The sequence below is a fragment of the Platalea leucorodia genome (genome assembly GCF_965183815.1).
Source record: "Platalea leucorodia genome assembly, chromosome: 6".
Taxonomy (NCBI): Eukaryota; Metazoa; Chordata; class Aves; order Pelecaniformes; family Threskiornithidae; genus Platalea; species Platalea leucorodia.
Genome location: NC_138828.1, coordinates 71,320,596 through 71,346,510, shown reverse-complemented (window position 1 = coordinate 71,346,510; position 25,915 = coordinate 71,320,596).

The window sequence follows — 25,915 nt, the reverse complement described above, 5'->3', positions numbered from 1 at the left end:
AAGGGAAGGGAAGGGAAGGGAAGGGAAGGGAAGGGAAGGGAAGGGTCATTCAGCACCGCTTTGCTAGTTTGGTATCAATATGAAGTCTCATCTGTTCAGATAATTCATGCATTTAAGATTATAATCATTAATATTTTGTCATTTCCTAAATGCTTGTGTTCAAGGACTGCTCTATGTAACAGGAATCTGATTAATTACATAGTTTGTATACTAGGTGTCAAGAAATTAAAATATGTGGTATTGTTCCTGGTTTACAATATACCTTTCTTCTTGTGAACAGCATGTAACTGAGATGCATGTGTAACTTTTAACAGGTAACTCAGGACGCATGGATGAAAGCATTAGTTCATTTCCAGGTTTTATTGCAAAAGAGTACCGAGTCTAGGTTCAAGTTATGCTAGATATCTGTATGATTTGTTTTCCTCGTGGCATTATCTCTCCATGTCTGTGTTACAGGACATATGTCCCTTTCTATATAGATATCAAGTCCAGTGGGGGGATAGATCAAAAATCTCAAGCAAATTGAGTGAAAGTGCAATCTCCAGGAGACTGGAGCATTCTCTGGACCAGAAGGCAAGAGTGGGTCCTTCCTTAGTAGACAGAACAGGTTTGGGACAAGTCAAGGAAAAGTTCTGCAGGTGAATGCCAGCTATATAAATTTACTACCTGTCCTCCCTTGCACTTTCTGTGCATATAAGGCATGAGTGCAATTCCTCTAAGTTTGTTCTTTTTCTTATCTTGGTTGGGAGGCATTGCTTCCACTCCAACCTAGAGTAACCTGTTAGCTCCCATCAAACCTGTCTAATTTATGCACTTGAGAAATATTAGAAAGAGAAAAGACAAAATGTGGCAACATACGTCAAGTTCATCAATTATGAACTAATCATAAATATACTGAGCAAGTGTGACATGTTGATGCAAAAGGACCTTATTCTTGGCATATGGAGAAGAGAAATGCAGGACTCAGCCACAAATGTTGATGTGCAACACAGAAAACAAACTGCTGCTAGAAAATTATACCTGTCTCTTAAATGATAAATTCTCACCATCACTCAAAGCTAAAAGAAATTCCACATCTTTGTCATTACAGTTCCCACATATATGACTTTTTTATAACCTTATCTAAGAGAAGCTGTCATTTTAAATAGAAACATGACATATCTAGATAGATTATCTAATTAAGTTTGTAACTACGATATAAACTACAATGTAGAAGGGAGAAATATGAGCTAAAAAACAGGGTTAATTGGTGTTGAGAGCTCTAAGGTAACACAGGTGGACTGTTCACTTCACGGGGCTTGTTTTAGCTTGCTGAGAGCTAGCAAAAACCTCTGTGCATTGTGGTCCGCACTGGCAGGTCAGGTTGAATATCCTGTACATAGAAACCACTAGTGGAACTGTAATAACCCCTTTTCTCATCAAAACTATGAACTTTCAACAAACAGCAAACTTGACTTTAAAATCTTTTTCAGCACTCCTTAGCAGAATTGTCAGGAATCAGATAAAAGTCAGTGCTTATATATTAGGATAGAAGAGTAACAAAGAGTAATTCACAGGCTTCCTTTTTTTGTGTTGACATAGCAGGTCTTTTCTTTTTTTTTTTTTTTTTTTTTTTTAACTAACAAAACAAAGTTTACCAAGAAATTTTGGAGGTGCTGGAAAACCTATTACCAGAGCTATACCAGCTCAGTTATACCAGCAATTGTACTCATCACTGTGTTCCGATAGAACTTCTCTCTCTACTTGAGTCTGACCAGGAGTATCCTGTGATGAAAACACATTTGGCAACAACACCTGAATGAATAAGTCTTGTAGTCTGTTCTTACAGTGGGGAACTCTAGATAAGTAATGTCTTAAATTCTTGTGTCCTTCTTTTAATAGTGCTACTATTTCTACTTCAGCCAATGCTGTCTACCTGATTGCTGTCCATCACCTCAAGATTCTTCATCTGGAGGCAGAATCCTTTGACGGCAGACCTCTGTCTTTACCTACGAAAAAGTCATTCCTCTTCCTCCTATGTTGTTTTGACTATTACATCAGCTCAAAGAAACATTCCTGTTTATCATGATATTTGAGAAGCTCAGGCACAGAACTTTCCTACCTATAGAGCACTACGTTGTGCACATTGATCCTACTTTCTGCTTAACGATGGAGAATTATCTCAAAATAAACTGGGAAGTGGCTATAGAGTAGCTTAATGCTGAAGGTTGAAAGTGCTGTAAATGTGTCATAGCACAGTAATATTATTGCCTAACAGTAAACAACAGAGCTTAAAAGACACTATAATTTTCTTCTCATAAAGCACCTTTAATCATAGTTTTATTGTACCTTCAGCGTTTATTAAGGCAATAATGCAATTATTAATAATTTAAACATGACTTGATAGTAAAATCTGTAATATCAGGTGTACTGCCACCAGTCACCTAGTTCAAATGAGTCTGCATCTCTCACAGCAGGAGGACAGATATGCGCTATCCCCAAATTGTCAAAGTTAGTAGAGTAGCAAGTGATTTTCTATAGATAGGGCCAAATTCAACTCTCCATATTGCTCCAGACAACTTAGGAAAATCTTCAAATAGCTATATCAGATTAGGAATTAGACCAAATGGTACTGTGGGCAGGTGTCACTACCTTTTTTTAAAGGGATTTATTCAGCTTTCCTAAAATTCATTTGAACAAAATCTGTCAATCTGCCTTGTCGGTAGTGTCTGACAATTTGATGGATGGATCACATTTTCTGATATTAGTAGAAAAGGAGAACACTTTTCTCCACAGCAAAGGGCTATAAGATTTGTGTGGAAAGTACCTTCTTCCTTTGTCAAGGCAATTGAAAGATTACTATAATAATAACACATAATGCTAGATTAGAGGCAAAAGACTAAAAAGTTCATCCCTGACCCGCCTAGGCTCTTCCTAAGGGTAGTGCAGCATTCTGCATGAAAGGGACTGATGTTTTCATTTCAGTACTGATTAGACAGGGATCTGCATTACAAACAAAACAGAAATAGTCATGCAAACATAGTGCCGTGCTGGCAGTGCCAACAAAATGGGGGAGAAGTCACTGGGTAGAAGCACTACAGAAACATTTGTTCTCCCAACCTCCTTCCTCATTTGAGCTGTGGGATACCGGGGGAATTTTCCATCATTCTCACCCATGATGGAACACCAAAAAAATGTTGCAACAGGGGATCATATTACTGACCCACGCTGACTCCAGTACTGACCAGTGCAGTAGAGATCCTCCACAAAACCAGTTACGGAATAATGTAGCAAAATCCTCTTCCTGGTAAATACTACTATATTCCCTCTGGAACATCCTTCTCCATAATTGGCAACACACAACCTTGCAAAAACACTTCTAATTTAAAAATTTTTTACTAATTTGGCCATGACACAGAAACCTCCTTTTTAAAGGAATACACAGTATTCTAAAATTGTAACACAGGTCTTTTTTCAACTTTATAAAAGATTAAAAGGGATAAATTATCTCACCAGGCTTTATCTATGTGCCTGATTTCTTCTGCAAGTCTCTTGTGCCTGCAGCACAGTTCTAAAGTCATCAAGGATCCAACAACGAGCAGCCAAACAAATGGGCAGGTGGGTGCCAGTAGCAGAACATTTTTCATTGCAGGACTACCTCAGACTATTGCCAGCATTTTTCCAAATCTCAGCAGGCCATCTCTAACGGTCAGCTAAGCCAAACACACTAGTAATCCAACAGGTTTTTTTTTTCTGTAAGGTCACGTCTAGTCTCTGTCAAGATGTGGTAAAGAGGCATATTCATTGTCCTCATTTATGGGATTGCATGATGAACGTGCAGCTTTCTGAAAAAAGTTAGGTGCTTAAATCTGTGATGAGAAGATGCAATCTGGAAAGATCCATTTATCTGCCAGGATATGCTGTACTGCATCTGTAACTAGGCAGATTTACAGTCAAAAACACATTCAGACTGGTGAAGCCTCACTGGTAGAGTGGAGCATTTCAAAAGCATCTTTAAATGGAAAGAAAGAAGGGCATTTCTGTGAAAGAAAACTATATTCCTGTAGGAGACAGGAGTTAAGAAATGAGCAGTTGGCTTAATTAAATCAGTCATCAGGACTGAAGATTGTAGAAAGCTTTGGGGGAGAATATGCACTTACTGGTGTAATTCTACCTAAGAAAGAAAATATAAAATCAATACAGTCATTTCAGTCTGTATTTACTTCAGAGAGGAGCAGCCAAGGACAGGATATGTCAATGATTGGGGTCCACTTAGAGAAAACATGCCAGAAGATAGTTTAACATGGCTGTTGCTAACCAGAAAATCTCAGGAAGCAAAGTTGATGGCTTTACGTCATGATCATGGTATTGTTTGGTTTATCCTTACCTGTTTCCAAATATAGTTAGGAATTTGTTAAAGAATTCTGTTTTCTCTTTTGCATCTTGTGATTTAAGTGTTGTTGAATTATTTCAGAGAGGCTGCAAACTCCCTCTGTGCATGGTGATGAGGGATGATCTTGAAAGTTTAGCACTTGCCTCTTAACTTCCAGTGCCTATCAATCAGAGGTGTAAGTCTCAAGAAGACATCTTCCTGAAAGACATTAAGCACGGCAGGACAGTGAGGAAAGAAGCTGAACCTGACACATTGTCAAGCACACCATGTTGAGAACAAGGGAAGAGGACAGTCATGATGGTCTAGAGGCTGGGGCGTGTTATGCATCACCAGCATCTCCTCCTGAGGCTCCTCTGAAATCCTAGTGCTACACTGAAAACTCTTGCCACTTGACACAGATTCTTCTCCTGATGACCCAGCAATGCTGTTTGCAAAGCTTTTTTGGCAAAGTTCAAGTAGCTGAAGACAATGGAATTGTAAAAAATACAAACTATATATATACACACTTACAGAGGAATCTATTAGAGAATTGGACTGATACTTGTTAAACATGGTCATCTGACTAATAGGGATGAAGAAAAAGTGGAGGATTCAATGCTTCTTTTGCCTCAGTCTTTAACAATACTGATAGACCTTGGGCTGCCTGGTCCCCTGAATTGGAGGACCACGAGTGTGGGAACAGTGACTTTCCATTTGTGGACACTGAAATTGTAAGGGACCGGCTGTATCAGCTGAAAGTCCACAAGTCCATGGGGACTGAGGAGATTCATCCCAGAGTACTGAAGGAGCTAGTGGATGTTATGGCAGGACCTCTCTTGATCATCTAGCAAAGGTCTTGGGAGTCTGGGGAGGCCCCTGCTGACTGGAAGCTAGCCAACGTTATTCTAATTTACAAGGGCGTGAGGGAAGACCCAGGAAACTACAGACCTGTTAGTCTAGCCTCAGTTCCCGGAAAAATTGTGGAGAAGATTATACTGGGTACTCTTGAAAAGCATTTAAAGAATAATGCAATCATCAGGCACAGTCAACATGAGTTCATGTTCAGGCGGCTGTCAACCAACACCCCCAGGTCCTCTTCTGCCAGGCAGCTCTCCAGCCACTCCTCCCCAAGCCTGTGGTGTTGCATGGGGTGGTTGGGACCCAAGTGCAGAACCCGGCACTTTGCATTGTTGAATCTCACACAGTTGCCCCAGCCCAACAATCCAGCCTGTCCAGGTCCCTCTGTAGGGCCTTCCTACCCTCCAGCAGATTGACAGTTCCTCCCAACTTGGTGTCATCTGCAAACTTACTGAGGGTGCACTCAATCCCCTCGTCCAGATCACCAATGAAGATATTGAACAGGACTGGCCCTAGTACTGAGCCCTGGGGAACACCACTCGTGACCAGCCACCAACTGGATTTGACTCCATTCACCACCACTCCCTGGGCTCGGCTATCCAGCCACTTTTTAACCCAGCGCAGAGTGCACTTATCCAAGCCATGAGCAGCCAGCTTCTCCAGCAGAATGCTGTGGGAGACAGTGTCAAAAGCCTTACTAAAGTCCAAGTAGACAACATCCACAGCCTTTCCCTCATCCACTAAGCGGGTCACCTTGTCATAGAAGGAGACCAGGCTAGTGAAGCAGGACCTCCCTTTCATAAACCCATGCTGGCTGAGCCTGATCCCCCGGTTGTCCCACACGTGCCGCATAATGGCACTCAGGATGATCTGCTCCATGACCTTCCCTGACTCCGAGGTCAGGCTGACAGGCCTGTAGTTCCCTGAATCCTCCTTCTGACCCTTCTTGTAGAGGAGCGTCAGATTTGCTTCCAGTCATCTGGGACCTCCCCAGTTGACCAGGACTGCTGATAAATGATAGATAGATTGGAGCATTGGGTAGTGATTAATGGGATAAAAGTTAACAAGTCAAAATGCTGGATTCTGCACCTAGCATGGAGTAACGCCGGGTACAACTATAAATTGGGAGAGGAGTGGCTGGAGAGCAGCCCTGCAGAAGGGGATCTGGGAGTGCTGGCTGACAGCAGGTTCAATAGGAGTCAGCAGTGTGCTCTGGCAGCCAAGAGGGCAACCCGCATCCTGGGGTGCATCAAACACAGTATAACCAGCCGGTCAAAACAGGTGATTGTCCCGCTGTATTCAGTGTTGGTGCGGACTCACCTTGAGTACTGTGTGCAGTTCTGGGCCCCACAACTTAAGAAGGATGTTATCTACTCGCATGTGTTCAGAGGAGGGTAACAAAGCTGGTGAAAGGGCTGCAAGGAATGTCCTGTGAGGAGCAGCTAAGGATGTTGGGCTTGTCTAGTGTGGAGGAAAGGAGGCTGAGGGGTGACCTCATTGCTCTTTACAGCTTCCGGAGGATGGGAAGTGGAGAGGGAGGTGCTGATCTCTTCTCTCTGGTATCCAGTGATAGGACGCATGGGAACGGTTCAAAGTGGTGCCAGGAGAGGTTTAGACTGGACATTACGAAGCGTTTCTTTACCTAGAGGGTGGTCAAACACTGGAACAGGCTTCCTAGAGAGGTGTTCAATGCACCAAGCTTTTCAGTGTTTAAGAGGCATTTGGACAATGCCCTTAATAACATGCTTTAACTTTTGGTAATTATTATTACAATAATAACATGCTTTAACTTTTAACCAACTAACCTGAAGTGGTCAGGCAGTTGGACTAGACGATTATTGTAGGTCCCTTCCAGCTGAAATAATAGTCTATTCTATTCTATTCTATGCCATGCCATGCCATGCCATTCTACTTAAGTATATTGAGTCCTGATTCATGGCAAATTGAACTGGAAGGGGTGCAATGGGGTCCCTGGGGTCCCCCAGGGATCGATATTGGGCCCAATGCTATTCAATATCTTCATAAGTGACCTGGATAATGGGATCAAGTGTAGCCTGATGAAGTTCGCAGATGACACCAAACTGAGTGGGGAAGCAGACACTCTGGAAGGGAGAGCCACCCTGCAGGAAGATCTGGATAGGCTGGAGGAGGGAGCTAACAAGAACCTTACGAAGTTTAACAAAGACAAGTGTAAGGTCTTGCACCTGGGAAAACATAATCCAGGAGTGCAGCTCCGGCTGGGATCCACCTGGCTAGAGACCAGCTCTGTGGACAGGGACCTGGGGGTCCTGGTGGACAGGAAGCTCAACATGAGTAAACAGTGTGCTGCTGCGGCCAAGAAGGCCAACAGGATGCTGGGTTGCATCAAAAAGGGCATCACCAGCAGAGATAAAGAAGTCATTATCCCACTCTACTCGGCACTTGTCAGGCCACACCTGGAATGCTGTGTACAGTTCTGGTCCCCGCTATTCAAAAAAGATGTGGACAGGCTGGAGGGGTCCAGAGAAGGGCCACCAAGATGATCAAGGCTCTGGGAAGCCTGCCATATGAGGATAGGCTGAGAGAGCTGGGTTTGTTCAGCCTTGAAAGAAGGAGGCTTAGAGGCGATCTCATCACCAGGTACCAGTACTTAAAGGGGGGCTACAAAGAAGATGGAGACTCCCATTTTACAAGGAGTCACATGGTGAGGACAAGGGGTAACGGGTACATGTTACTCCCAGGGAGATTCCGATTGCACACAAGAGGTAAATTTTTCACAATGAGAACAGTCAACCATTGGAATAATCTCCCCAGGCAAATGGTTGACTCCACTATGCTGAACATATTTAAGACTCAGCTGGACATGGTGCTGGGCCATCTTGTCTAGATTGTGCTAGAAAGGTTGGACCAGATGATCCTTGAGGTCCTTTCCAACCTGGTATTCTATGATTCTATGATTCTATGATTAATGGTTAATGCCCTCAGATGACCAGTCTTCTCCCCTCTAGCTAGCAAACATCAAGCTGGACACACTGTAAGAGGTTTGATAACCTGGTTTTGGGGTGGCCATATGTCTGGGCCAAATAGTAGAGAGATGAGTAGCTGAGAGTTGGCTACTACAAGGAGCAGGGGGGTCCAAGCCAGCTGCTGGAGAGACCTTGGGGACTGGCGGACAGCTACTGGTGAGGTCCTAAGACTGAACCAGCTACTGGGGAGACCCATTTGCTTGTGTGTGTCTGTGTGCATGAAGCAGCTGGGAGACCATGGCATCCAGGAACCAGCTACTGAGTAGACCATCTAAGGACACTTACTGGAGGTATCTATAGTGCTTACGTGTGGGGCGGTGGGGGGTTGGGGGTGGGGTTGTGGTTGTAGGTGTGCAAAGACAAGGGGCTTTCTGTATCAATAACGGCTGTGGGCTTCAGGGACTCTTGTGTCCAGGTGCCAACAATTAGGGAGACCTGGGATGCAGAGACAGCTACTGAATAGACTGTGGTCTAAGACCTGCTACTGGAGGGATCCACATTGTGTATGTCTACATGTATATATCTATAATTTCCACTAATAGGCTTTCATCCTGATCAGCCAGAGGGAAAGATGAGGTCACTGGTGCTGTTTGTGTTTGCATGAGTGCAGTGGTTTATGTCCTTGTTGACCTGTGTGGCTGGCCATGTGTATAGTGTGTAAGTGTGCATATGCATGTGCATGTACATTCTCAGCCTCACTATGGCTGGACATGGGGACATGGAACCACAGCAGCCTCGCCACTGTTGGGCTACTGGATTCAGCAAGTCCTAATGTCTGAAGCTGCCAAGCAACTAAAAAGAGCTTTACTGCTAAGAAATTCAGTGGCTCTGAGACCATCATAGATTACATCAAGTAGGTATTGGCTGAGTTTAACTAAGATAGTTTGGGAACAAAATAAAAATCAAAATAAAAGAAAGAGCAATATATTATACTGTCCCACTGAGACAGAATATATAAATTCTCCTGGTTCTCTAATGAATGTTAAATTGGCACATGAGATCAAGAGCAATGCATTTTCTACCAAGGAACAAAGCCTGCATTATCAGCAAATAGAAAAATATCTTTCTGCTAGGCTAGACAGTGATTGTCTGTACATAGTACAGTCCCCTGCAGTGAACTGTTGTAGCACTGGATGTTTTGGAGCAAAAAAAGAAGGACTAGAAATAGAAGTTGAGGGTTACTATTTTGCAGCTACAGTGTTGGGGGTTCTGTGCAAATTATGTGCATTATCATCATCAATGTCATGCAATTTCAATGGGTAATCATGTATCCTTGTTACTCTCTAGGCTAAAATAATAAATGAAAAAAAGTGGGAAATTGCACCAAATTAATGTATTCTTGTGACAAAATAATGATGAGAACTGAAAGTCATTCATAAGACAAGCAAAAATCTGTTTTGTTCTGATGCCTTATAAGGAGTAATCACAGAAACGAATGAAATAGTTTGAACTGAAATATCAGAAAGAAAGGAGCTGCCTCTCTTCATAAAGCAAGCACTCCATTGATCCCTTGAAATGGTATATCACAAAAGGAAAAGCTTGCAGTCTTGGAGAAAACAAGTCTCATTTAAATGACTACACAAGTGAGACCAAGTCCTTCAAAGGCTTTGTCTCCATTATAAAGTTCTGCTGGCACAACTTTGTCAGTTCATAATGTCAGACCTCCCAACGCAGTAATGCCTGTAAAATCTCAGTCAGAGGCAGTTATGGCAAGTAGAAGAAATCCTTTGGCAGCAAGCTTTAACAGGGTCAGACTGATCTGGCTCTCTTGCATTAAACCTTCAGCTGAAAATGCTGACAAATTCACCTAACTCAGGTTTTGTAGCATGGTGTAAACATGCCTGCTGTATCCCAGTGCAGGGTTCTTCCAAGACAGATATGGTAGAAATACAGATGTGTTGTGGAAGTGTATCTAGAGGAAACAACTCACCCTCAAAATCAGTGTAAACATAGAGGAATTAACTCATTTCTTGTTCCAGTCACAGACCCCACGTGTACTCCCAGAATAATACTCACGAGATGCCCATCTCTCATTTCTAATGTGCACTGGAAGACATGCATCAACAGCAAGACATGGAAAGCACTATGTCCTTTTTTAAACTTTTTCGGGGATCAAACTGTTAAAATTTTCACAGGTGGTCGAATTGCATGTTTTCCTCATTTTTCTGGGCACACAGTGTGAAGCTCTGGAGTCTGATTTGCACAGGTGCAGAGTACACACAGCTGCAAGTGAAGTCAATGAAAGCTGTAGTGTGAACACATGAAATGCTCTATAATTTTAAGTTGAAATGCATTTTTAACGTTGTAAAGCCATATATTGAACTACTTCACTGGATTTTTCAGGGGTAAGGAAACAATGAGCCATAGGCAGACACCTGGAATAAAATCTTTCATGACAAATCATTGAAATTTGGCAAAATTATATGAAAGTAAAAACCCAGTCTTTGTGTGAGTGGGAAGCGTTAAGCACGCTTAAGAAAAGGTGACACAGACCCAGTCTGATTTATGATAACTGTTTTCAGAATCCCTATTGTTCATTATAAAAACCTTTCTACTATGGCAGAAAAACTTTAGAATCAACTAACAGAAGCTTATTTTCGATTCAAAATTAATGGCTGAGATGTTTTTCTTCCAAATACTAAAAGCACTTACAACATAAGAGAGGCTAATTGACTGTCAAATTTACATCAGTTAATGGTATTTTGCAGGTACTTAAGTTTAAAGAGATCTGCATTCGTTTTGCTCTGTCCAACTCTTTGGGAGGCTTATATTCTGTGTTAATGGAAATTGCATTAATTGAAGAGAGAAGAATATAACCTTTTGTAAGGTAAGAAGCAATTAGCAGTACGTTTAAATTATGGAATGGATTTTTTATTTTCAAGTTTAATTACAATTTATACTTTTGAGCCACCTTCAAAAGATTGACCATCTTTGATGGTATGTCATCTGATCTGTGTAACATCACCTTGAGTAGAACAATTGGGAGAAAATCCTTATGCTTACTCTAAGAGCTGAAAATACGGAATGTATTTTGTACATAATGTTGTCATTTCATCTTTGCCAGCCATTGCTAAAAGCGAGTGGATACTGATAGAACATCGCTTTGGGGAAAGAGGGAGTTAACAAAATTAACTCTTGTAGAACTGACTGCACGAGACCTTTTCCTTTAGTTTATGTAGTTACTTTGCAGTCTGTAATGAATTAATCAGCATGGAAGAAGTATGGAAGTATGGGACAAAGAAGCATGGAATCCAAAGATCTGAATTTCACAACCCAAAATCCCAGTCTAAGCTCCCTTGAGGCTGTAACTTAAATTGAAGTTCTATTTCCACATGAAATGGAAAGTTGCTTAGATTTCATGGAATAAACTCACACAGCAGGCACTGCTTGATCATAATGGTTGGTCTTATAGCTATTTTGCTCTAGAGTAAATTTGCATGGCAGGTATTTTTAAAATAATACTCAAAACAATGGACAGAAAAGAAATAAGAAAGGAGAATAAAAAATGTCAAAAGAAAAATAAATTGTCTAATTAATGGAACTCAAATTAGTACAAATAGAGCAAACTAGAAGTATCTGCAGTGCAGTAAGTATACCCAGTGTTATTATAGTGGCACGGAATCCTGAAAGGCATCTGTTATACATCTGTGTCCAAAAGGGAATGAAACCTAAAAAGCAAATGCTTGTTTGGGCACTTTTTAAATGCAAAGATTCAAGGCTAGATTGGACAGACAAGTTCCTTCAAGATATATCCATTAGTTACTTGCACGTAAACACAAAACTTCAGTGCTATGTGTAAGTATGATGTTTTGGGAGCACATATTTTACATAGGAATAATGCTCTGTTGCTGTTTGGAGGGGCATAAATTTTGATCAGATTTCATTGTAAAGAATGTCAGGGAATCATCTATTTAAAGTTGCTTTTGGAGATAGCAAAGTGACTGTTGACAAATGAAAAGCTATTTATTTGCTACTCTGTTCAGTGTAATTCCTCTTTCTTTTTAAATTTGGTCAAATTTAATGTCAGTGAAGGTCATATAATCATATAATCAATATGTAGCAAATTCAGGAGAGTGGTGGAATTACAGTGGGAAGGGAAGAAAATAGATTTCATTTGTTCATACAGTCACTCCACTGACAAGGAATATTGGGTAGTAGTTTCTCTGTTTTGGAAAATTGTTAAACTGGTCTCAGAAAATATCTTCCCAGAAAAAAAAGTGGTTTGGTGTAGACTGGAGGTTTCTTAAAAGGAAATAAGGTATCACCAGATCTCTTGGTGAAAATGCTTAAGCAAATACTTGAGCATATTGGAGTATCAGTGAAAATACATACAAAATAATTAAAAACTTTTATTTTCTTTGGTGTCTTTCCTAATTTTTTTAAGGCAGCTTTACTCAAATGCAGTAAAGTTCAGTAGTGCTTAAGGCAGCCAAGACAAGAAGACAGACAATGCACAGTGCAGATATTGGGAACAGTAAATTATAGGATGCTCTTATCTCAATCGATTTTCAGTTGATATAGTAGTAGAAACATTATCCTTTGAATGGAATCTAAAGTTACTCAGGTCTTAATTTAACTTTACTTTGTGCTCACTTACGATCTCTGACAAGTAATAGTGGAACACCAGTTGGGGTAACTACTCCCACTTTAGCTAAAATTCCCATTGAGTTTATTTTAGCAGGTGCATTTTTGGTGCTATATCATAACATAGCCCCTGTGTAAGACTAGCGATTTTTGCTGGGGATTCAGGAAATCTAAGGTTTATTTTACTTTAAAATGTAAAGGTGGAAAATACTCCTGCTGTCTTTCTCCATCTTGTGCTTCTCTCTCCATGTTATAATTGAAGTACTTGGTTTTTGGCACCTAGGCTGTTTGTTTCCAGTGCTACCAAAGCCTGATTAGTAACACTGACAGCAGAGAGCTGCAACCTCTTCCTCAGATAGATACTTGGTCTCCATACACAGCACAGACTACTAATTTTGCAAAGAAGTAATACCTGCAGCTCTTGAACCTTCCACCACTGCTTAGGGGGAGGGTGAAGGAGGAATGAGCCCTGTAATCCTGTATTGATAGCTAATGGGAAGGAAAAGGGACCAAAGAAGAATGAAGAGTAGTTTTCCTGAATACCTCCTTCCCCAAATACTATGGTGTGGAGCCACAAAGAAGGAGATCTTCATAAGAGGCACATTCTTCCTAGTTGCAAAGAGCAAATTAGGTATGTCTGGGCTGCTTGAAAGCTTCTCAGCAGTGAAGTAATGAGTGATACTGGGTCTGCTGCCCTGTTCTACATCTGCATCAGCTTTCTGACCCCACAAGCACTGGTCTGGTTCATGGTTTAGGAGTTCATATGTGCTCATTCCATGTCTGAGATTAAGAGCAGAGAGATCAGTCCTTCGCTTTTCCTTGTCCTCCTCTTCCACCAAGAGCATTCTTAGGATCAGTTGGGCAGAACCAGCATACACAGTGCGAGGACTCCCTGTAAGATGGGGTGAAAAGCAGGTGCCAAACTTCATCCACTCGTTTTTTTTCCACCTGGCCCAGACCAACCTTACACCTTCCTTTGGTAGGAGACCTGGGAAGCTCACTTGAGGCAGCACCGGGTGATGAGCTTCTTGAAAAGCCCAAAATGCCTCTTCCCCCAGTTCTTGTTTGCTCAGTCTCATCCCACCCACTGCAATCCCCCCCGCCCCCAGTACAGACCATGACATTATCTGTCTAGGTTCTACCAGATGTGAAGTCAGGCTGGGATACATCAGCTCATGGGAAGTAGCTCCAAAATTCATTTACCTAGTTAGTGCCCCCATTTAGGAATATGCCCGGGGAATATAATTCTGGAAAGCCTACTCTTCCATATGTCATCTGTTGAGACAGCTGGACTCCACATTGCATCCCTCAGCTTATTGCTCTGTAAAGGTACCAACTTGCATTTGTCTAATGCCACCACTTGCAGCCAGAACCCCTGGATGTTTATGAGATCTATAATGATCCTCACAAATTTAGAGCAGTAGAACCTCAGTAGATCATTCTCTCAAATCTAAACCACATGAAGTTATTTGAAGCGAAAATACAGGGACTAAAAAACTTTTTTTTTTATCAAATGTGGTTGAACTGTGGACTCTGTTCCTCATGAAATTATTAAGAACAAAAATGTGACAGGAAAAAAAGTTGCCAAATTACAACAGCAATAAGAACTATATGAAGTTTGCATAATTAATATCAACAAATTTCAAAAGGGGCATTAAACATTGTCCTGTATTCTGCAGCCGCTCTGGAGCAAGCGGTAACTCATATGTACATGTTGGAGATCATCCTGCATTTTACTTTTGTGGGGTTAATTACTTCATTTTTGGAAACATGAAGTGTATTAAATCTAATCCTTTGGTGGCAATCATTAAGTTTCTTTGATGTGGACTTTGCTAGGATTTAGCTGTTCACTTTTCCCTGTCATATTGGATAGTATTTAATGCTTCCTTTGGTCTTTTTAAGCGATCAGGAGAGAGGTGCTGTTACTTTCAGTAACTACTGTTACTTTTCAATGTTTGGAAGAAAGGACCCAGAAGATGAAGGGACTAATGGGAAGGAGAGGTGGAGCTTATTTTGTTTGTTTGTTACCACCCCGTAGTCCTGAACTCATCTTTTATGCATATTAACATCTGCTCTTCTCTCTTCAGAAAATGTTGATACTCTGACACATATTTGAGTGATAAACTGAATATTTCTTCAAGTGTAAACATTATGTTAAATTGCTTGAAAAGGACTACTCTTCAAATGTTTTTGAGTCTTTAATATTTGAAAATGTCACAGAATTAAAAAAAAAAAAAAGATACACCCTCACTGTAAGCATTTCACTGGGCAGTTTTTCAAATTAATGCAGTTTAACTATTACATTAACTTAATGGCTATTTTCCCCTACTTTAACCATGTTAAATGTGCCGGCAATAATGAGCTTCTAATGCTGTCTCTTTCAAGTCTCAGAGGCATCTTTAGAGCTCTGCTTATCTCCTGGATCATAAAGCTGCATAATTTAGTATTCAAACAATTAATTTAAAACTGAAACAGTTTGAATTACCGTAAAATTAATCAGAAAAAAGAAATCTTAACATGCCCATTCTGTTTATCTCTACGTAGCAAATTTGAAAGTGTAAGATAAATAAAACTTTACAATATTCTGTTTTCTACTTATGAATCAGCTGCTATAAGCATAAATATACCTAAAATTATAAGGGGCATTTTCAAAACCTTTTGGAAAATGTTCCTCATGGCTAGTAAACTAAGATGATTATTTTGATGGAACAAACCTTTTAGATTTTTCCATACCATTAACTTAAATAGAAACACCTTTAAAATAAATTGGCATTTCTAACTTATTTCCAGATTTGCAATGCACAGAGGTAGTTGATGTACGTAATCAGAACTGCTGCCCCATTAAGTGGCTATATTCTAATTATTCTGCAACTCACAGCACCGTATCACTTAACATTTTAAAATATTTCTGCACCTAAGCTGTGTTTCATTTTCTTTGTTCTTCTTCTAAGTGCGTTTGTTTCTTGTAGGCTGGACTATTGCTAACCAAGGAAGAAAATGATAAGAAGACATTGGATTTAGGTCTTGCCTGTATCAGTAGGGCCTGGATCTAATAAAAGGCTGAGATGCCTGATGTAGTAGAGTACCTTATTTGAGTACCCAAACATCAGTTGTAAGCCCCAGATTTAGGCACCTAGGGTCACCACAATTTCCTAGGGACAGCTAGTTACCAAAGTAACTTCGCTCATCTTACTTCAGATGTCTTTATCTGATCTAGTGTCCATCTATAATCAAGAGAGTTGTGGGATGCAACTCATCTAATCTATATGAGGATGATTATAGATGTATACATGTGGTCAAGTGAATCCCTGTACAGAAATCTTTTTCTTTCCATTGGCAGAGCTGCTTAGTTACCAGGACACATAGGGATATGAATGAAATCCAGCCCCTGTCCCTAAGGTAAGCTATGTTACTCATGGCAACAGCAACTCTGTCCACTCTGAATCGGGGTCTGGATTTTCCTTTTCCAACTTTTTTTTCAAAGAATTGGGTAGGACTTTTGCTGTTTTGCCTTAGTTCTTGTAAAATTTATCCAGTATATGGTTCATATAACACAAGGAACCCAGATTCCTGCTTTTCCAGCTGAATATCCTTCTTAGCACCAAGCTGCAAAATCATACCTGTTCTTCATATCTTGTATGTGTAGTTCCTTACTTCCCATGCATTCTAATCTGTGACTTTCACAGGATACGTGGAGGATGCTTCTTTCCCAGGCCAAACTACCCTTCCGGGGAAAGCTGGCATTGGAAATTCTTCTGAGTTATGTGGGCATAGATTTTGGGTCTCCCATTTCATAAGTGATTGCGCTAATCTTTCCTGACATTTAAAAAAGAAAGCATACGTGCATTTTGTTAGTGGCCTGATGCTGGTGATTTCTGTGAGAGCACATTTACCAGCTGCTCTTCCAGATCCAGTATGTGCAAGCACTTCCCCTATGTTTCAGCTCTCAGGTGGGCATAGGTTTGAACACAGCCTCTAGCTGCTCTGATGTAGACAGTTTTGGTGATATACAGAAGTTAGATGTGGACACACAAAAAAGAGGTATCTTTCTTGCTAAAAAACAGAGAGGTAAGGACACTCTCTAGCTCTCAGATCAAAGAGCAAAGACTGCTTGCATTCATCCTGTATAAGAATTAGCTCTGGGATCTAAGCAATGCTGTCTTGCCATAATTATTGTTTCATATGGAGGATTTTTTTTTAGTTCAAAACATCTAAAATAATTTGAGGGCTGTGTTACAGCCCAGGCAAATGGTGTTTTAAACTGTGAATATCTATTGCATGCCCAGCTGTGGTGTATGAAGATCCCCTCTGAACTTTTTCTATGCATAGAAAGATATTGGAGTTTAAGGATGCTCAACCATTATGGGATAGTGTCAGAAGACAGTGAAAGGTGGAGATATCCAAAGCTAAGCTAGTCTTTTCTATACTACTGTTGAGAGTAGTATCTGTTAGATATCATGTCCAAGCATATACCATGTTCAGGTATTGTCTGGGAGACTGCTGGCTAGCGTGGGCCACCACTACAACCTGCAGCATGAAGTCAGTGAAGTGGTATGGGCAATCAGTAGTTCCGGGGTCAAACGCGGCCCCTGGCCATGCTTTAGTTAGCAGAGTAAATACAAGCATGCCAAACTTTCTGGTTAAAAAGCAGCACCTGTTTAACTCCTATAGGTTTAGTTAACAGCTGAGCAAACTTCTGGATTTCAATTTTGTGCATTTTCTAGCAAATTGTATTAACTGTAGTTGACTTTAACCACATAAAATTTTGGTATCTGGCCTAAGATAAACATGTTGTTCCTCTACCATCCTATTTGTCTTAGTGCTACTGAGCTCCAAGGACTCTTTCAAAAATAGTAATAGCTAATCTAAAAACCATTGGGTTAGAGCTCATTTCTACTAGTTTTCTGAAAGCATTGTATTTTGAAAGTATTCATTTTTGAGCTCTTTAATTTCCCATAAAGAAATCAAGTAGAACTATTTCATGATAGATGCCACCTGAAACATGATGATTTGCTGAAGCTTAGTGGTTTACATGGGATCAGATAGCTGCTGCAGGGCTACTGTGTAATCTAGCTGTGCTCTCTGGATTGAGATGTGTCTCCCATGACCCACTATGGACCTCCCCTACTCAAACTGATGTAGTACATAAATCTTAGGCTTGTGGTTCATTGTTACAAATGAGACCATGAGCACATGAACTACAGCTATCAACTTGTAGACAGTTATCTCTGACACGGGCTGTGTTTATACTAGCATTTTGGTAGAGAAAAATACTGAAGTTTTGAAGTTTGTTTCCCTGTTGTCCCCACTTTCTACACATTGGTTTGGGTCAGAGGAAGGTTTCAGTACACAGAAGGTAGACTCCTTCCAGAGGTCAGAGCTCCGTTCCAGGTGTGTACAGATGCGCTCCAGCACCTCCTGGGGGTCTGCAGCACTGTTTGGTTCTTTAGACAGCTTAAAAAAAAAAACGTGTGGTGGGAACATTTGGTGTGTGTGGGGCCTGATAAAATTCAATCCACAGTAAAACTCTCCAGCCACATATGGTGTGGATGTGAGGTCCTGAGTAGCAACTGCTTTGATCTATTGATCTCTTCTTTCTGCATCAAATTACTTGCTTATACAGACATAGCCACAGGGAAATCTCAATAACAAATGAAAACCAAACACGATGCTTCAATTTGGTGCAACAATACAAAGTGAAAGACTTCTTTGCTTTATAGGTTCTTACAGTGCCCCCACTGTTATCATGTGAGACCAGATTCCAGAAGTGCATTAAGCACTCTAACTAATTTCAGTCATGTCTTATCCATTCTCTCTGTCATTTTCTCCTTAGGCAAAGAACTGTATATGCAGTGATTTGTTTTGACTTTGTTTTTTTTTTTCATTAGTTAATTTATTTTATTTAATTGTCTGTTCCATGTTGTGTTTGTATTAGAATGAACAGGTCAAAGAAACTATGTTTTGGTTTTTGGAAAAGAAAGGATGAAACATTTGATGGACTTTATCTCCTGGAGGAATTTTTTGATACCTTTTTCCTAATCAGAAGATAAGGTTTTAACAATTAAAAGCAGGTATTTAAAAATATTCCATTCTGTGAAAACCTGGAAGTATTTTGACTTTTATTCCTATCTGGGAGAAAATAAAGGTAGAAATAATGGAATGTGTGATAGGATTGAAATTCCAATTTGTTTCCATCTTTAGTAACCAGGAAATATTGCTGATGTAATTCACTCATTTTTTTCTGCTCAGCACTAAGATTCCTCAAATCCTTTGCCTTAAGCTTATCTGTACAGATAGAAAGTTAGCGATAATGAAGAAAACTAGCAAAAACAAAGTGAAAAATGGGTTATTTTCTTAAAGTTGAGATTCAGAAGATTGGTGAGGAGAAGGACAGGTGGCAGTTCACCCACAACAGCCACTCAGTTTTTTTCCTTTATGAATATATAACTTTGCTATGAAAAATAGGGAATCTCATTTCTTTCTTTGTCCTATAGACACACAATCAAAATGAAGCTTTAAATTCAAACAATATGGAAAAAGAAAGCCAGCTGGAAACTGCAAGAGACAAAAAAAGAAAAAAAAAAAAGGAAAATAGAGTTTTTCTTATGGTTTGTCGCATGTAAGTACTGCCAGTATGCTGAAGGTAGTTGCAGGCATCCTAGGTCTCAAATGTCTGATTAACCATATTTAAAATGATGTGGTTCCTCTAAAATTGATGTTCCTAGCTGAAAGAAGTGGTTCCTCTAAAATTTATGTCCTTAGCTGTTCTTCTAATTAAAAAAAAAGATACAATTCAGCTTGAATCCAACAATCTTTACAATTAGTATTTAACTTTCCATAAAAAGTAGATTCCCTTAATGAACCTGCTGCTACCATTGTTTACTACCTCTAATTTAAGGGGGGAAAAAAATCACCAAGCAAATCTCATGTTACTGTTTTTTCCACCTCTATAGTCCCATTATCAATTGTAATTACATATAATTAATCAGTGCCATTCTCTGGAAAAAAACTTATTGAATGGAACAAGATTAAATAGATGATAACTCCATGGTGAAACCGTAACACAAATCTAATATAACTCCTCACAAAAAGTTACAGTATAAAGCTTACATTTAATTCAACCAAATGTCACACTCCAGAATGTGCAGACCATCAAAATATCTCTTAGTGAGGGTAATTAATCAGTTGTCCAGATATTCATTCTTGATTTAGGATAATTAAAACATGAGACAGAAACTCAGTGAAAGAGGATTATCTGCTAAATGCATGGTCTTTTGAGAGCATGTTTAACATACATGATGACTAAACTGCTTGCACTTCTCTATGGGAAGGTCTCCATCACAAGTTTCACAGCTTTGATTTTTAGAAACATCAACCAAGTTAGTCTCACAATTCCTTGCAGGTAGCAGATGTAAACAGTCAAGTATGGTAAATGCTAAGTAACACAAGAACAGGATGGGATTTGGGATTTTTTTTCTTCCCCCCAAGTACCTTTTTAAACCAGCAAATGTTGACTGCTATGAGTCAAAAGTGTTTCAGGAAAGTGTGCATCATGACAACTTCCCATTTCATTTTTTCATATGTACGCATTTCAAAATTGCTGACACGTTCCACTTTGGCTCATTATTGCCAGGACATCTCAATCGCGAGATGCTCCCACAGGGGCAGGGGAGCCAGGAGCTGTAGGTGATAGCTGGATGGCCAGGCAGGCTCCTCACTGGCACGGGTGCAGTCCCACTACACCTGAGCCAGGAAGGTCTGGTGATAGAAACCAGGGTCAAACAGTAGCACAGGATCACTAGGCACCAGTGACAGTTCAGGACTGAGGTCAAGCCAGGAGGTCAAGACAAAGTCAAGGTCAGGGTGAGGTTGGTGCAAGACTAGGCACTGCAACACTTACCTACAGCAGGGTGCAGCTCCTGAGCTTGCATGCAGCTTCCACAGTGTAGCAGGAGACAGGGAGGAGCCCTCTCACAGCCCCTTCACAGCAGCTTGATCCAAGGTCACACAGCTGTGACACATCAGAGCTGATCTCCAGCACAGGCAGCTAAAGCCCTTGGCGGGTGGGGGGGGCCATGCTGCAGAAGAGAATTACACGTAACGATGGTTTCAGGCTGATCAGGGCAACTGCAGCCTGTTGGTGTGCTCAAGGCAGCAAAGAAATGAAAGAAAAAGCTTCAATCTTTGTCTGAAATGACTAACCTTTTGAAATATAATTGAACAAGTAGTTGAAAAATGTAAAACCATGTTTAGGGAGGAAAAAATTAAAGTAGAAATTTTGTTTGATATACTTGGCTGAATGTTATGTTTTGAATTTTTAATTAACATTTTCAAGGTTTTGAATTTTCTTTCATATTCAAGATGGGTACTGTTAAGGTTTTGGGTTTTATGATTTTATTTATTTTTTTTTGCTTAATATCAAAAACTCTATTTGAACAAGAAATTTATTATCTGTGAAGCTATAGAGCTAAGGTGACATAAAATATTCCAGACAGAGTTCTGTGTGTTACGCTGGTGTCCTGGCTTACCCTGACTTCTGCTCAGTCCGCCTGGAGGTTTGAATGAATTCAGAACAGTTCTTACAGGCAAGTGCTTCTTTTCAGGAAATCCGTGACTCAAAGCACCACATGCTCAAATACATTTCAAACATTTGCATCCACACATGACTGATACCTACCATTTTACTGTCACTTTACCAAACTGTTGATAAATCTATGCATATTTTTATCTCATCGGAGTAATTACAGAGAAAATTCTGGATAGAATTATTTTTTCTTGATAGAATTATTTTTTTCTAAGAGTCAACGTGAACTTATTCAATGAGTGGATTTCTGTAAAACTTTCCAATTACAGGTAACTTTGCTGTGACTCACAAACTGGAGTGCTGACTCAGGCTTTGAGTAACTTAATTGCCGCACTTACAATTGTAGAGCAGGTAATATAGTTATGGACTGCATTCTCATTCTCACTCCTTTGTGGTTGTAATAAGTGTGTGAGGGATGTTCCTTCTTTTTAAACAAGATTTTTCAGAGCAGTTTCAAAGCCACTATAGACAAGACTGCAATACAGTAAAACTTAGAACCACAAACTAAATAGGTATTTGGAACCTGTAGTGTGTGTTTACATATATACTTATTTCTGACCTTTTCAAGGTAAACCAAAACAATTTTCATCAAATGAAAAGTATGAAAGCTGTTCTGTATTTTGCTTTTAATACCACAAAAAAGAATAAGAAATATGAGCACAATTCAGTTCTAATAATTGGGTTCACTACCTCAAAGCCACATTTTATGGTTTTGACCCTTTTGAACCTGTCTTTCTTTTTAGGTATACATAAATACATACATATTTACTGCTTTGATGACATTTTGCTTAAATCTGAAACTTGGTAAACAGTGAAATTGGTAGGCTATTTACCAGTTGGTATACAATAAAGAAACATTTCTGTTAAAATTTAAGTTCACTTAATTTTTCTGTTCCCTTTTTTGGTAATATCTGTATAGGACTGAACTTGAAGAAAATGAGCTACAGTAAATCACTACATAAAAAATGTCTTTTTTATACCATGTAAATTCATGTTTCATGAACCCTTACATTTTCAAATCAGTCAAAATTCAACAAACGATATCATTGCTCCACTATTTATATTTATGAGCATTTGAAGTAAATTTATTTTTCTTGTGGCTATCAACTCTTTTCTCAAGGTAGCATTTTTTAAGGAATTAATAGACATGCAAAATTTTTTTCAGTTTGTCTCAGAATTTAGGCTACAGTCAAGATTGTAGCTTCTTTTTGGGAATGGGTGGGAATAGTTTTCCAGGTAACTGGAATTCTTGAAGCAACCATAAGAATACATTTTGCTCTGGGAATAATATGCTTCAGCAAAATATAATTCAAGAACTGAGATCCCCAATTGCCATTGAACCAAAGTTCCCCATGTTAGCCTGTAGTATACTATTATTTTAGTCAAATTATAAAATATTACTAATAAATAGCAGAATTATGGAATACTAGTATCCATTTCAAATATTGTTCATTGGACACTGATAGGGAGAGTAACAAGAGGAATGTTTCTTCTTTATTCTGTATTTTTTCTAGCATGTCATATAATTCATATAAAACAAAACAGCAAGTTTCTTTGCAGCAGTAGGTGTAAATGGCTTCTGCTGAAGTGCTGTTTGGTGCTTTTGATTGGTAAGAACTGGATAAGCCAGAATAGAGACCACAGAAGCATATTTTATAAATCTTTCTTTCATTGGACTGTCCTTCCACTTCAAATGCCATCTTTTCTGGGTTGAAGCAGAGAAGGTCTACCCATGTCCTGAGTACCACGTCACAGCCTGTGTTACCTATTCCTAACAGGGAAACTTATTTACCAGCTTCCAGTGTTCCAGAAATGTTACGTCCACCCAATGCAAAGCTGCTGGAGAAAGGCAAAAACAACCACCTCAAAAAGCAAGCTGCTGCAGGTTTTCTAAGTATCACAAAGCAAAACAAGTAGCTGAAGTCCAAATAGACAAGCTTATCTGGGTCCTCATCACACAGCTATTATATGTTGCAAGGACAACTATATATAGTGGTGGGGACTGCATTCTTCTTCTGTCACTACTGAACATAAATATATTTAGCGCTCTTCCTCAGGGAAAATTGTGTTAAATTTGGGATTAGTGTGAAGGGAGGTCTAGCAGAGAAACTTGTAGCGTATACTTTCTTATAACATACATGCTTATAGCATATCCATTAGCTGATAGAGAAACAGAGATCAGTAGATAGCATCTTTACCTGTGTGGCAGGAGAGGAGGAGAGGGAATAAGGGGGCAGTAATGAAGGTTTTCCAACTTCTTCATGCCATGTATTGACTCGCCAATTCAATGTTCTCCACATACTGGATGAACTGTGGGGTGTATTTCCCCTTCCGACACTTGTGTCTCTTCGAGAATGGTATTACATTCAATGAAAAGTTACCCATATCTCAGACACCTCTTTCAAGACTTGAAAAACCCTGCCTCAACAGCTCCCACAGTCCTTCACTGATTTATACTGTTCTCTGCCACTCCGTCACCAGACCCAAGGCTTCAGTGTTTGTTACGGAGTGAGAAGAAATGAAGCTTCAAAATCCCCACTCTCTTCAGTCCCCCCATCTCACAGAGTGCTAATGGAAGCAGGCTGAAACAATCTTAAGCTGCTGTAGTGAAAACTTTAAAAACAGATTATTATGGTGAGGCAAAAATGCCAGGAAGTTGATAACCTACACACTAAGTCTCAGCCCAGCGTGAATCAAAATGACAGTTATGAAGTCTTGGAAAATGGCAATTGTAATGAAAACGTCTACTGACCCTTGACTAATAGTGTCAGCAACCCAACAGTGCTTAATTATTAAAATCAACACATGTCCTGCATTGACAGCCTGGTGTTTTGAACTGCGCAGTTCTGGTGAAGAGGAAGAAACAATAAATGGTAGAAGCAAACCTTCCTTCTTTATTGCTTCTTATCTGATCTCTCTTTTTGCTGATTCCCTTCCACAGCAGAGTTAGAAAGGTCAGCATGACTATGTTTTCCATGAGTTTGTTAAGAATCAGTGTTTCCCCTAACAAACAAAATATAAATTGCAACAACTAAAAACAGTGAGAATGTATTTGTGTAACCTCTACCTTAGAAAGCGAGGGCATGTTGTGGCGCAATAGGTTGAACTCCATTATAATAATAGACTCATAGGATCATAGCAAAATTCAGGTTGGTAGGGACAGCAGAAGGTCACTAGTCCAGCCTCCAAGGACATAAATTACATCTTTGTAGTCTGGTGTTTAAGTTCTTCAGGAAAAGTTGTCTTTATTTCCAGTGCTGCTAGGAATATGATCAGGTAGGAAAAAAGCTTGTCCTGTGACAAACCTGGCAGATGTCAATTAACTTCAGAAACTGCTGTATGTGGTGCTACAGACTTCAGGCCCATTCTTCTGTCAGAATGATATTTCCCCTTTTTCGTCTCCCACTTTTGTTTAAATCTCCTTCTCCTCACTCCCCCTTTATTTAAATAATAATGGCGGCAGAATCCTACTGCAAAACTGTTATGATGAGAGCACTGGCAGATCTGAGAAATTGATATCAGTATTCCTGAGCAGCTAACTAAAATGCTTATAAAGTAATCCAGAAATGCTCAGTTATCTGCTGTAAGTGATAAACTGTGTTAAGCAGGATGTGTAGACCTCTTTGTACACTTAACATGAAATAGTTAAAAGAGAAACTCACATTAGATTTTCAATATAGGACATTTAAGCATATAAAAAAAAGTATGTGTTCAGTAAAATAATACATGTGCTCATAATGATCTTCATTTTTTATTTATACGGCCCTTTCATTCCTGGTAATTTATGCATGTGTGTTTATAAATAAATATTTATTCGTATGTTTGTATGTGTGTGTGCACCTGTACATGCACGATGCCAGAACTTCAACTCTAAACCAGAACAAAAAGTCTCATCTGATAACGTTGCTCACCTAGTAGTAAAACACTGGAAAGAGTTGGCCCTATCAATGGGAAGCTGTGCTCAGCCTGATTAGCTTTCTCCTTGGCAAGGGACCTTCTAGCATTTACTGAGACTGATGTGGAAGTGCTGGATCCAGTGAGAGAGTAACAGAGCTGTGCGTGGGTGTTAAGGGCAGTGTCTATCACCACCACCACTGTCAAGAAGCACCAAAGCAGGTGCACTTGGGCAGTAGTTGTGGGGACACTCTTCTGTCTTGAATGAGGAAAAAGGCCAGCTGGGTCAGTGTCCCCTACACAGGAGTCACCCTCCAGAGCAAGTGCATTTGGGAGGAGACCACCCTAACACCAGTTCTGCGCTATAGGTGTTCCCACTTCTGATCACTTCTCTTTTAGGTTCCAATCCTCCAAAAATGTGCTACAAATTTAACTTAAATATATTAATTGTCCCACTGAGGCTGATGAAAAATCAAATTAAAGTAAAATTCCTGCAGGCTTGATGTATAAGTGGCAAATGAATTGTCAGCTCCATTCACCCCTTATTCTGTTATGATACGGCTTCCTCGTGAGAGTAATTTGAGGATGAGAGCTGCGTGGTCACTAACCCTCTTGCAATCTGTTTTGCTTTGATGGAAA